The following is a 12,254-nucleotide window of genomic DNA, read 5'->3' as shown; positions in this document are numbered from 1 at the left end:
CATCCCCAGGCTTCATTCCCCCCGACCCGGCTCACGGCTGGTTCCGCAACTGGGGCCTTTCCCTGGGGCTCAGGGGGCATCCAGGGCCCCGTGTCCTCCCCTGCCAGCCTGCGGGTCCAACGTGGGAGCCATAGGTTAGAGGTTGGAGAGGACTGGTGGGGTCGGAGGCTCTGGGGTCAGATCCACCGGCTCCCTATGACCTTGTGAGCTTACGTTCTCTGAGCCTCAGGGGGCCTGCAGGGGGCGGGAGTGAACACAGCCCCGCTTGTAGGGGTGTCAGGGTGCCATGAATGGAGCCACAGGAAGAGCTGGTTCTGACTGTGTGTATGTGCGTACCTGTGTGTGTACCTGTGTACGTACCCGGTGTGTGTATACCTGTGGGGGGAACGTCTGTGCACGTGTGAGGTGTGCACGGGGCACAGTCTTTGGGAGTGTACCTGTGTGTGTGCACCTGTGCGTGTGTGTCTACCTGTGTGGATGTGTGTGTGCACACCGTTATTTTTGTCATCATCATCGTTTTCCTACGAGCTGCTAGTGGATCTGGATCAGAATTTTCCGGAGGGCCAAGGCAGGGAGTGGGGGGTGAATGAAGGAGGCAAGACGGCGGGAGGGAGCCGCCAGCCTCCTGGCGGCCCTGCAACGGGCAGCGAGCGGAGCCCGGGACAGCCGGGCAGACTCCCGTCTGCACGAGCCACATCCAGCTCGGTGGAGACGGGCGAGAAGCTCCAGGCCAGGGCTTGGCGATCTGTGCTGGATCTCCACCCCTCTTGCCAGCGGTGCAGCTTTGAGCAAGCACCAGAGAACCTTCCGGAAGGTTGGTTCCCTCCGCTGTGAAATGGAAGTGGGGTTAGGGTTGCTGTCAGCACCGCGCCCCCGGCACATGGCGGGCGCCCGGCCGGCTCCACGCAGAGCCCCCAGCAGCCGGGCTGGGCTGCTTCTGCGTGGACAGAGTTCCCAGGCTGCCCTCTCCTGGGAGGTGGGGGTGGGGGTGGGGGTGGGGAAACCGGGGTATGTCCCCAGGTCAGTGTGAGGGGCATCGGGGACAGCTTTGCGCTACTTGGGGGACAAAAAGTGAGCCTGGAGTGACAGCATGAAACTCAAAGGTGGGTTTACGTGCTGCTCCCCACTTGCTACCCCCTTAGGCGGCCCCGTGGCCTCAGTATTCTCACCTGGAAAGTGGGCACGGTGACCCCACCTCAGGGGCTGTGAGGCGCTTCCCAGACCCCCAGAGGAGGACCTGCTGCCGTCGCCGGGGGCCCTGGAGCCCCTTCCTGCCAGGGGCCTCGGGGCTGCCCCGCGCGGCAGCGGAGCCGGTGAAGAAGCCGCACGTTGGGTTTGGGTTCAGCCACGGCTCGGCTTAAACTACACCAGCTCTGCTTCCAGCCCATGCGAGCTATTTACTTCCCGTCCGCATTTGTGGGCGATCGTGAGTCAGCGCACCCTTCTGTTGCTCATGTGATGGAAAAAACGTGCTTTAAACGTTTCCCACGCTGTGTTAGTTATTAAGTGAGTGGCTCAGGCGGGAGGTGTTTACAGGGAGACTGGCGGAGAGGGTGGTGAGGACCCAGCGTGGGTGGGAGCAGATGGGCGGAAACAAGAAGCTGCTCCCCTCCCCGCCGCCTTCCTCACCCCCTCGGGCTGCTCGGGGCGCAGACTCTGCCCCAAATGTTCATTTCTAGCCCAGGAGGAAACTGCAGGGTGGGGGGTTGGGAGGGAGGCATCACGTGTACGCACGGGGTCTGGGCAAGCTGAGGCCCCGCCCTCCAGCCTCCTGCAGGGTGGAACCATCACGCAGGCTGCGCTGCGCAAGGGGCCACCTCCTCCGTGCGCCCCCAGCCCTGCCCCGGTCGCAGTGGGTGACATCAGTCCAGGAGGAATGGAAGGGGGCATTGGGAGGAGGCCCAGCTAAGCAAACAGAACAGGCCTGGTATCCCCAGTGCCCAGGGCCTCAGACCCCTGACCCCCGGACCCCACCAGCTGAAAGGCCCACGCACCAGGGCAGGGCTGGCCTTCCCACCTGGCCTCCGGGGGGCCGCCTCCAGCAAAACCCCACTAAGTGAGCACTCTGTAGGCTGGTGCGTGTTTCCTGCAGGGCACTGGAAGATCACTTGTATACAGAAGGCTACACAACTGGAACAGAGAGAGAGTGAAACCACCCACCCATGTAACGGCCACTGAGATCCAGACATTCCAGTGCCCAGAATCCTTCCCAGCCAGGACCCCAAAGGCACCCACTAGTACCCACCATCTGCCCTCCATCACCAGAGGGCAGGCCCACGATGGTGACTTTTACGTACGTGACGTCATGCAGAACGTACTCTTTTGTGTCTGGCCTTTTTTTTTTAGCCAGCATTGTGTCTCTGAGATTCACCCACACGTTGGGGTGTGTCACGTTCCGTTGTGTTAAGGTACCGCGTTTTAGTAGCGATTCTGCTGTTGGTGGAGATTTGCGTCGTTTCCAGCACAGGGCGATTACAGCTTGCACTGTGCTGAACATTCCTGAATAGGCCTGTGTGCACGTGGGTGCACCCATTTCTGTCGGGACTGTCCCCAGAAGTAGAACCGCTGGGTCATTGAACGGGCATATGCTCGGCCACCAGACACGTGTTCAGAGTGTTGGTAGCGAGTTACACTCCGCCAGCCACACGTGAGCATTCCGGGGCTCTGTCTCCCAGCCAACACTGGGTATGGTCTGTTCTTAGGGTTCGTTTTCTTGTTTGCTTTTTTTTTTCTTTCCAGTTTAGTCATTGTGGTTTGTGTGTGCAAAGGAACATCTTGTGTTTCATTTCAGTGTTGACTAAGGACCTGAGAACTTCTCCAAAACTTGTTGCCCGTTGAGACATCCTCTTTTATGACGTATCTGCCCAAATTTTTGCCCACTTATCTAAGATGCTGTTGTCTTTTTCTTATTGATTTTAGAAGTATTTTAAAATATTTCCTAGATACCAGCTCCAGAAAAAAAGTGCTGCAAATATATTCTCAAACTCTGTTTTGCATTTTCTTTGTTTTTCTCCAACATTTGATTATGAAAATGTTCAACCATGAAGCTTGAAAGAATGCTACAGTGACCACCCACATACCCACCACCCGGATCCTACAGTCAACTCTGAATATAATTGTTTTAGCGTATCTCTGTGCATCTGTGGACCCATCAATGCATCTTTTTATTTTTTGATGCACTTCAAAATAAGTTGCAGACATTAGTACGCATTGCCAAAAATACTGGAACACGTACATCATTAACTAAGGGTCAGTGTTTGTGTATGGTCTGGGTTTTCTTTTCAGGTAAATTTACATGTAGTGAAATGCACAGATCTTAAGGATGCCATTCAAGAGTCCCAGCAAACGTAAGCCAGAATGTGTCAAGATACTGAACCAGAAATGCCCTCATGCCCCTTCCCAGGCAACCCATGGCCCCACCAGCACCCCCAGAGGCAGAACTCGCTGCATGATTCCGTTTATATAAAGAGCTAGAACATCAAGTTAAGAGACAATAAGTGTACATTGTTGAGTAAAAAATTTTAGAGTTTCAAAAACAAAAGAGCTAGAACAAGCAAAACGGATCTGTGATGGGAAAAACCCAGAAAGTGAATCAGAGCGAGTTTGCATTTACCTGTCGGCGGATAATGTTGACACCTTTTCATACGCTTATTGACTATTTGTGTATCTTCCTTTGTGAAGGTTTCAATGTTCAAATTGCTCATTTAAAAAAAATTTTGTTTTGGTTCTTTATATATGCTGGATGCTACTCCTTTGTCAGGTGTATGCTTTGCATATGTTTCCTCCCAGTCTGTGGCTTGCTTATTCATTTTCTGCATGATGGCTTTTTTTTTTTTTTTTTTTTTTTGCGGTACGTGGGCCTCTCACCGCCGTGGCCTCTCCCGTTGCGGAGCACAGGCTCCGGACGCGCAGGCTCAGCGGCCATGGCTCACGGGCCCAGCCGCTCCGCGGCACGTGGGATCTTCCCGGACCGGGGCACGAACCCATGTCCCCTGCATCGGCAGGCGGACTCTCACGATGGCTTTGGATGAGCACTAGTTTTTCATTTTGTTGAAATCTAATTTATAAATATTTTTAGTATATGGTACTGTTCTTATGTCCTGAGAAACTTTTGCCAATCCCCAAGCTGTGAAGGTGTTCGTCTCAATTTTATTTAAAGCATTATAGTTTTCATCTTTACCCTCAGATCTGTGGTCCATCTTGAATGAATCTGGGTGTGTAGACACCCAGCTGTGCCAGCACCATTTGCTGAGAAGCCTCTCCTTGGATCGCCTTGGCACTTTTGTTGAAAATCAGATGACTAAGTGTGGGTCTGTCTCTGAGCTGTTGGTTCTGTTCTGTTGATCTGTTTCTTGACCGTTGTGTCAGTACCCTACTGGCTAGTTCCCATAGCTTTAGAGTAAGTCTTGAATTCAGCTAGTATTAGTTCTTCAACATCGTTCTTACTTTTCCAACGTTGCTTTGGCTATTCTTGGTCCTTTACGTTCTCATGTCAACTTTCGAATCAGCCTGTCCGTTTCTCACAAAAATCCTGGTAAGATGATCCTTGGAGTTGTGTAAGCTTAAGGATCACTTGAAGACCTCTGGCTTCTGCACAGGATGCGGGAATCCGGAAGGAGCTTTACTGCCTCTTGCTCACAACAGTTCACCCACCTGCTTACCATTTCAGCGGCTCTTCTTTCCTTCCAGAAGATCCGAACTTCTGTCTGGTATCATTTCCCTTCAGCCTTAAGAACTTAGTATTTCTCATAATATGGCTTCTGACGAATCCTCCTAGCGAAAATATCTTCATTTCACCTTCATTCTTGAAGGATATTTTTGCTGGAGACAAAAGTCTGGCTTGACAGTTTTTAATTTTAACTTTAGAACTTAAGATGTTCTGCTGGCTTCTGGCTCCTGTTGATTTTAGTGAGGATTCAGTGGTAATTTGGGTCATTATTCCCCTGGCTTTTTGGTGCCACTTATCTTCGGTTACTGTCAAGATTCTCTTTTTATCCTTGGTTTGCAGACGTTTGTGACAAACCTAAGTGTAGTTTTCATTGTATTTCTCTTGCTTGGGATCCGATGAGTTTCCTAAATCTGTGAATCTATGTCTTTCACCAAATTGGGGAAATTTTCAGCTGTTGTTTATCCAAATAATATTTCTGCCCCATTCTTACCTTCCTCTCCTCTGCAACTTCAAGTACACATACGGTGGACCTTTTGATATTGTTCTATATGTCTCTTGAGTCTCTGTGAATTTTAATTTCAGTCTTTATCTCTCTGCTTTCAAATTAAATAATTTCTATTCATCTGTGTTCCAGATCCCTGATTTTTTTCCTCTGTCGTCTGCATTCTGCCATCTAGCCCATCTAGTGACTTCTTTTGATTTCACACATTGTATTTTTTTAGTTCTAGAATTTCTGTTTGTTTCCTTTTTATAGTTTCTATTTTTTCTGTTGAGGTTTCCTGTCTTTTCACTTATTACAAACATAATTTCCTTTACATCCTTGAGCCTAATGAAATAGATGCTTTAAAATCCTTGTCTACTGAGTCTAACATCTGGGTCACATCAGGGTTGGCCTCTGTTGGTTGCCTTGAGAAAGAATCACATTTTCTTGTTTCTTTTGGATTGTATCCCAGACGCTGCGAGTGACATGTTTTAGAAACTCTAGACTCCATTATATTTGTTCCTTTACGTTTCCCCATAAATTTTAGGATTCGCCTGTTGACTCCAAACAAGTTACTGGGACTTTGATTGGAATTGCATTGAATCCATAGATCAGTTTGGGATGAACTGGCATCTTTAAACCATTGAGTTTCCCAATCCGTGTATGTGGTGTATCCCTGCATTTATTTGGTTCTCAGATAAACTTCCCTCAGTGATGTGATGCAGTTTTTCTGCTCGAAGGTTTGGCATATCTTTCATGAGTTTATTCCTGGGTAGTTGCTGTTTTGTGATGTTTCAGATGGTATTGAGTTCTAAATTTCATTTTCCAATTGTATGTGGAGACACTCAGATGGCACTGTTGGGAATCTCTGAGCAGAGTCCCAGCCCTGCTGAGTATTTGCCACGTAATCTCAGGCAGATCCAGACTCCACTTCTTTGACCTGCAGAGTGGAAGCTAGGCCGAGGGGCTGTATTTGCTGAGTTTTTAACCCTCAACGTTGTCTCCCTCCTTCTCTGGTTTATGTCACTCTCCCTACCTGCTGGGCTTCGGGCCGGTGTTGTCTCCATCCACAGCTCCATGGATCAGGGCATCCGTCCCCCGGCCACTGTGGCCCTCCGGAGGCTGTGACCACGTACTCTGGGCTGTCAGGGGGGACCATTTGCTGCTGGACCAGGACGGCTTGAGGCTGCCCCATGGGAGAAAGCAGCCAGCAGGGGGCCAGGGCTGCCACTGGTCTTTCCCGTTACGTGAGCCAAACACTCCCTTCCTAGCTTTGGTCCATGTGGGCCAGGTTTTCTGTCACTTGCCACCAGAGGGTCCTGGCCGTGCGAAGTCAACTCCCTGGGACTGGATTGGCCTGGGGGCTGAGCTCGGTCATGAATGTCCTCCACCATCCTTGGCAAACAGGAGCTGCGATGGGGGCAAGTGAGGGGGACCGAGGGTCCCCTTTGACTTATCAGAGCAGAGGGGATGCCGTCTCACAAGCCATCAGAAGGAGAGCATTCAGGTTCCTGATCCTAATCCCGTCTCCCCCCATTCTGCCTGCATCCGTCACCATGGGCGCTGACTCTACGTCGCTCCTCCCAGGCTGCCGCATCTCTGGGGCGGGGACAGTTCCGACCATCTGGGCGCTCTTGGGGGGATTCAGGTGCTACCGTGTATAAAGCACAACAGCTGGGCACGTGGTTTACACTCAAGACGACCTAATTCGTTGTCATCAGTACCGCCTCGCTCAGTGCACGCGTGTCCTGTGGCTGCCACAACAAGTGACCCCAAAATGAGTGGCTTCAAGCCCCACGCGTTGCTTACCTTTCTGTTCCGGAGGCCACTGGGCTAAACTCAAGGTGTCGGCGGGACGACACGCCCTCGAGGCTCCAGGAGTGCGTCTGTCTCCCGCCTCTTCCAGCTTCTGGAGGAACCTGCGTTTCTTAGCTCGTGGCCCCTTCCCCCACCTTCCAAACCAGCCCTGTAGAGTCTTCAGACCTCTCACGGACTCAGACCGTCCTGTCTCCCTCTTACCTGGCCCCTCGTGGTGACGCTGGGCACGCTCGCCCCCCATAATCCAGGGTCATCTCCCATCTCAGGGTCGCTGACTTGTCCACCTCTGCACGGGGACCCTGCCGTGCAGGGTAACGTTCACGGGCTCTGGGTCAGCGCGTGGACGTCTTTGGGATTCGTTATTCCGTTCTCCACAGGGCCTTTCCCCAGGGGCCCCAGGGGGAGAAGGTTAGGGCTAGGGGCGGGGGCGGGGGCAGGGACTCATCCTAGTTACAAGTTTACCGGAGCTGCTCCAGTAAGGGAATCACAGAGGGCTGGGGATGGGGGAGGTCAGCTCTCCGCCCCCGGGCCCCCGTCCCCCCGTGTCTACACTGCCTTAAGGACGGATGTTGCCACCTGGAGTCCATTCAGAGGCTGTGGCCGGGACGGTGAGGCGTCCACGCAGGAGCCAGAGCCATGCTCCGGAAGACCTAGGAGTGTCCAGCCAGAGGCTATGAGGTGTTTGACCCTGGCCTTCTCATTCACTTATTTATTTTGAAACCATTTTAATTGCAAAACTAGCACAGAGTTCGGATACCTCCGCCGGGCTCTCCTGATACCGACTTGCGACGTAGAGCGGGACAATTCATGTGGATTCACGGCAATCCATCCCCCTCCAGCCTCAGCGGAACCTCACCAGCTGACCCGTGACCTCCTTCCTCTGGTTGAGGGTCCAGCCAGGGTCCCACACGGCATCGGTTGGCCGTGGCGCCTTAGTCTCTTCCCATCCAGGATCGTTCCTCAGTCGCCCGTGACCTTGACACTTTTGGAAAGGGAGTACTGGCCAGTTATTTTGAAAACGTACCTCAGTTTGCATTTGTGTGACGTTTTTCACCATGACACAGTGGTTGTGTATTTTGGCGGGAATCCCGCAGAAGTGATGCCGTGTCCTGCTCGGCGCGTGAGCCTGGGGTCACCTGTGCCTCTGGGTCCCACTCCCGGCCGTGGTAACGTCCATCAGTTGGTTAAGTGGTGCCGCGTGGCTGCGCTGTAAGCTACTCCTTTTCTCCTTGTAATTACGGAGCGTCTTATGTGACTATGTAAACATCCTCTTTCCCGTGGAGCTCTGGTGTGCTGATTTTAGCATCCGTCGATGGTCCTTGTCGCGGCGGCTCGTCCTGCCACGTCTGAGGCATGAACAGTCCCCTGCACCGACTACCCGGGCTGTGCTGGGCGAGGTCTGCCCTCCCGCACGCAGGGACTGAAGCCATGCTCTGAACCATTATGGACTCACGGACATTGTTTTATTCTATTGGTTATTACTGTCATTATTACTGTAATTCCTGGTTATTACTCCGTGACTGTCATTATTAATTTTGTTGCTGAAGTTGTCCCAGGCTTGCCTGGCCTTTTTGCACTCAAATAGGAACCATCGCTGGGGTTTTGTGCTCAGAGTGAAAGCAAACTCTCCTTTGCTTGGGGCCCTCGGCCCCTGCAGACCACACGGGACCGTCTCTGCCTGGGGCTCGTAGACCTCAGAGGGGCTGTGACAATTCAGAAGGACACACCGAACGGCCGACACCCCAGTGACAGTGTTCAACTCTCGAGGGAGGTTTGTGGGGGACGGGGGAGGAATGGAGGTCCTTGGGGGTCCCCCAAACTGCGGGAGCTGCTGTCATTCTTTCAGAATGAAAATGTGTCTTACCTGCGACCTCAGCCCACCTAAACTGGCCCTCACGTGTCCACGTTTGGTTTGGGAGTTTCACAAAGCGGACTTCTGTGTCCCAGGGGTGGCCAATGGGGCAGAGGGTGGGCGCCTTCTCCAGTCACCCTTGCCGAGGTCTCCGTGGTCCCCAGCGGCACGACCACAGTCCCAACTACGAGGCTGCTTGTTTCCCACTGGAGGACCAGCTAAAGGAACATCGTAATGGGGGTCTCCGGGCGCCGGCCAGGGCCTGGCAGGGTTTGGGGGGCCTGCACGGGAAGCCGAAGCCAGGGGTTCTCAGAGCCAGTGGAACCATCCCGCCGGAGCACTGTGGTTGCCAAGGCCCGGAGGGCACTGCTGGCCCTGGGGCCGGGCTCTCCCACGTTCAGCCCCGCACAGGCCAGCCCGCGCGAGGAAGTGTCGTAGGACCCCTGCCTTTGGAGCGTCCTGCGGCGCCTCCTCGTCTGACTCCTGTCCTCCTTCCGCCACGACATGCCCGATCTCAAGGCACCGCCTTTTCCAGGAACACAACCGCTAACTGCATCCGAGGAGGTGCTAATGCTGCTTTCTGGCGGCTAACCAGGAGTCCCTGTCCCCCGGGACACCTCGTGGGCAGCGCTGCTCTGGGCACTAAGCCCCCTCCTCCTGCAGGTGCAGCTGCCCCGTCACAGTGCTTCTAGCAACGGGAGCAAACGGCTGGGTCTCCCTCCCGGGTCCTGCCTTTGAAACTGCTTCACCAGGAGAGCTGGAGCCCAAGGTGCCGGAACCAGTGACGGGCTGGGATTTGAAAGCAGTCTGAGTGGCGCGGAAGCCTGGGCTTCACCCTCCCCCAGGAGGCCCACGAGGAGCGGCCTCCACCCTCTTCCCTCGCGCTTAGGGCACTGGAACACTTGCCACGGCAAGGAACCCAGGGAGGCCCTGAGGCTCTCAGAGGGAAGCACACATCCCAGGCGCTGTGATAGACTAAAGCGCTTAGAAGGCAAAGCAAAGCCCCCGTGGCCGCAGAGAGGAGGCTGCCCGTGCGAGGGCTCCCCGGGCCGGCGTCTCCCCGAGTGTGTGCCCACTACCTAGCACGCGCCAGGCACCACCATCCCCCAGGGGCGCCTTCTCGAGCCAGACCTGCCTCCCGTCACCAGCCGGTCACTGGCTCCGGCCCCTGGGGTCCAGGGCCCCGTCTGGAATGCTGAGCACTCCGGTGAAGAGACCAACCTTCCGAGAGATGGAAAAAACAGAAGCAGTGCCCCCGTCAGAGCAGCTCCCACGCTGGGGACTCGGGGGACGCGGCCGGCACAGAGCCCCTGGGCGGTGGCATGGAAGCCCCCGGTGCCGCACATGAAAGCACGCCATCCAGCTGGATCCCGGATGCGCGTCCTCCGTCCAAGTGATGAGAGAGGAAACGTGATATTATTTTAGGACTGGCCTCCGCATAATACCCGACAGGGCAGAGAGAACAATCCAGCGCTTGTGTCCAACACAGGCAGGCCTGCGCGCGCACCCCGCCTCTGCGCCAGGAAGGGGGTTTGGCGTCGAGGGCCTGGGCCTTCGGACAGATGGCCGGGCCTCTGGGTCGGGCTCCGGAGCCCGTGACGGCCTTGACAGACCGAGGAGAGGGGAGGACGGTGGAGACGAGGACCCTGCGTGCCTGCGAGTCTGTGGAGGGCTCCCCCGGGGATGGACGCAGCCCCGCTCCAGCAGCAGACAGAGCAGAGTCCCCTGCCGGGTCTCAGAGGCCTGACGGCTCTGCCCTCGCCTTTGAAGGCTTTGTGATGCCGGCAGGCCCTGCTTCTCCCGGGGTGGAGCTCGGTCGTTGGCTGGGAGCAGCCCAGGGAGCGTGTGGCCCGGGGAGCGTGGCCTCTGCGGTGGCTGTGCTCCTCGTTGAACCTGAGGGCCTGGCCCCATCGTTCTCCTCCTCTGAGGGGAGTGGGGAGTGGCCCAGCCTCAGGGAGCTCTCTGGCCAGGGACTCCCCCTCCCCCGCCGGGGAATAAGCCCTCCCTGGAGGTGGTCTGTCCTGGAGCAGGGGCCGCTTCTGCTGGGCACCCTCAGACAAGTCACCCCGCCCCCCTGGCCTCAGTGCCACTTCCTCCAGGAGGACCCCGTCCGGCTGACCCCAGGCTGGTAACAAGTGTCCAGGAGCCAACACGGAGCCGGTGACGCTGAGCCCCACACAGGCTCTGGCCGCACGTCGGCTGACCTCACGGGTCCCTCCCTGTGGCCGTTTCACACAGGAGCCCACCTCCCAGGCCATGCCCTGCACCCACCGTCGGGGGACCACGTCCAGTCTGGCGTGCAAATGACGTGCAGATCCAGCCCTTGGGATCAGGCCTGCTTGCTTCTTCCCTGGGCCCCTCCACGCCGTCGGCCTGTAGGCAGGGCCGAGCTGATCCTTGTAGGCGCTCCAAATCAGCCTGGGGTCGGTGCAGCAGGTCCAGGGGGCCGCCCATCCACACCTGGACCCGTGAGGCCCCCTCTCCCCCTTCTCCATGTGGAAAGAACGTGGGAATTGAGGTTGGACAAAGTAGAGTTTACTGTTGGCCCACAGCCCATTGCTGTGTGACCTGGGGTGAATCACTTGGCCTCTCTGGGCCCAGCCCCTCATCTGGCGGCGGGGTGCTCAGTTCACATAGCGCTCCCAGAGCACATGGGCATTCTCGTGACAGTTCCATGGGGTGACACTGTCCCACCACCCCGTCTCTCAGATGACAAAGCAGGCTGTCACAGGGCTGGGGGGGGGTGAGGGCTGTGCAGTCACGGAAGCCACCGCTGGACCATCGACCCGAGCCTCAGGGACTTCAGAACAGTCACAACAAGCTGCCCCCGCCGCGGCCTCAGAAACCACAGCTGTCTGCTCCGTCCGGTCCCGCCCCGGGGACACCCCCGCCCCCGCCACCAACTTGAGCCCCAGCAGGCCAGCAGGCGGTGGCTTTGAGCTCTTGGGCCAAGACCACTGCTTTTAATTGCATTGTTTTCCTGTTTCAAAAATAATACCTGTTTTTTACACAAAGTTTGGAAACTACAGCAAAACCCAAACAGGGAAATTTCAAAATTCCGCTTGACTCTGCAGCCCAGGGAATGCCCACTGCTGACTCAGCAGGCTCCCGTGCCCCGAGCACACAGGTCTCGTTGCTTTTTCATAAAATTAGCACCGATGTCTCTTGTAAGCGGCTTTTCACGCTGACACAGAAGGAACAGTTTCCTGGGTGGCGGACGCGGGATTCCAGTGCTTTCTGGCGTCAGGCTCTCTCGCGGCTTTTATGTAGGTCACGTCCACCTTAGACATCACGAGGTGGGGGGAGGACACACCTCACCTGGTCTGACGGCTTCCAGGATGAACGCACGAAAGGCAGGAAGGCTCTGGGAAGCAGCCCTGCGAGCTATCCTTGTCGCGTGCCCTGGCCAGACTCGCAGAGTCTATGTGTTTTAA

The sequence above is a fragment of the Aethalodelphis obliquidens genome, unplaced genomic scaffold, assembly GCF_003676395.1.
Source record: "Aethalodelphis obliquidens isolate GAN/ISIS:26980383/991018 unplaced genomic scaffold, ASM367639v1 scaffold20, whole genome shotgun sequence".
NCBI classification, from domain to species: Eukaryota; Metazoa; Chordata; class Mammalia; order Artiodactyla; family Delphinidae; genus Aethalodelphis; species Aethalodelphis obliquidens.
This window is presented reverse-complemented; position numbering follows the sequence as displayed.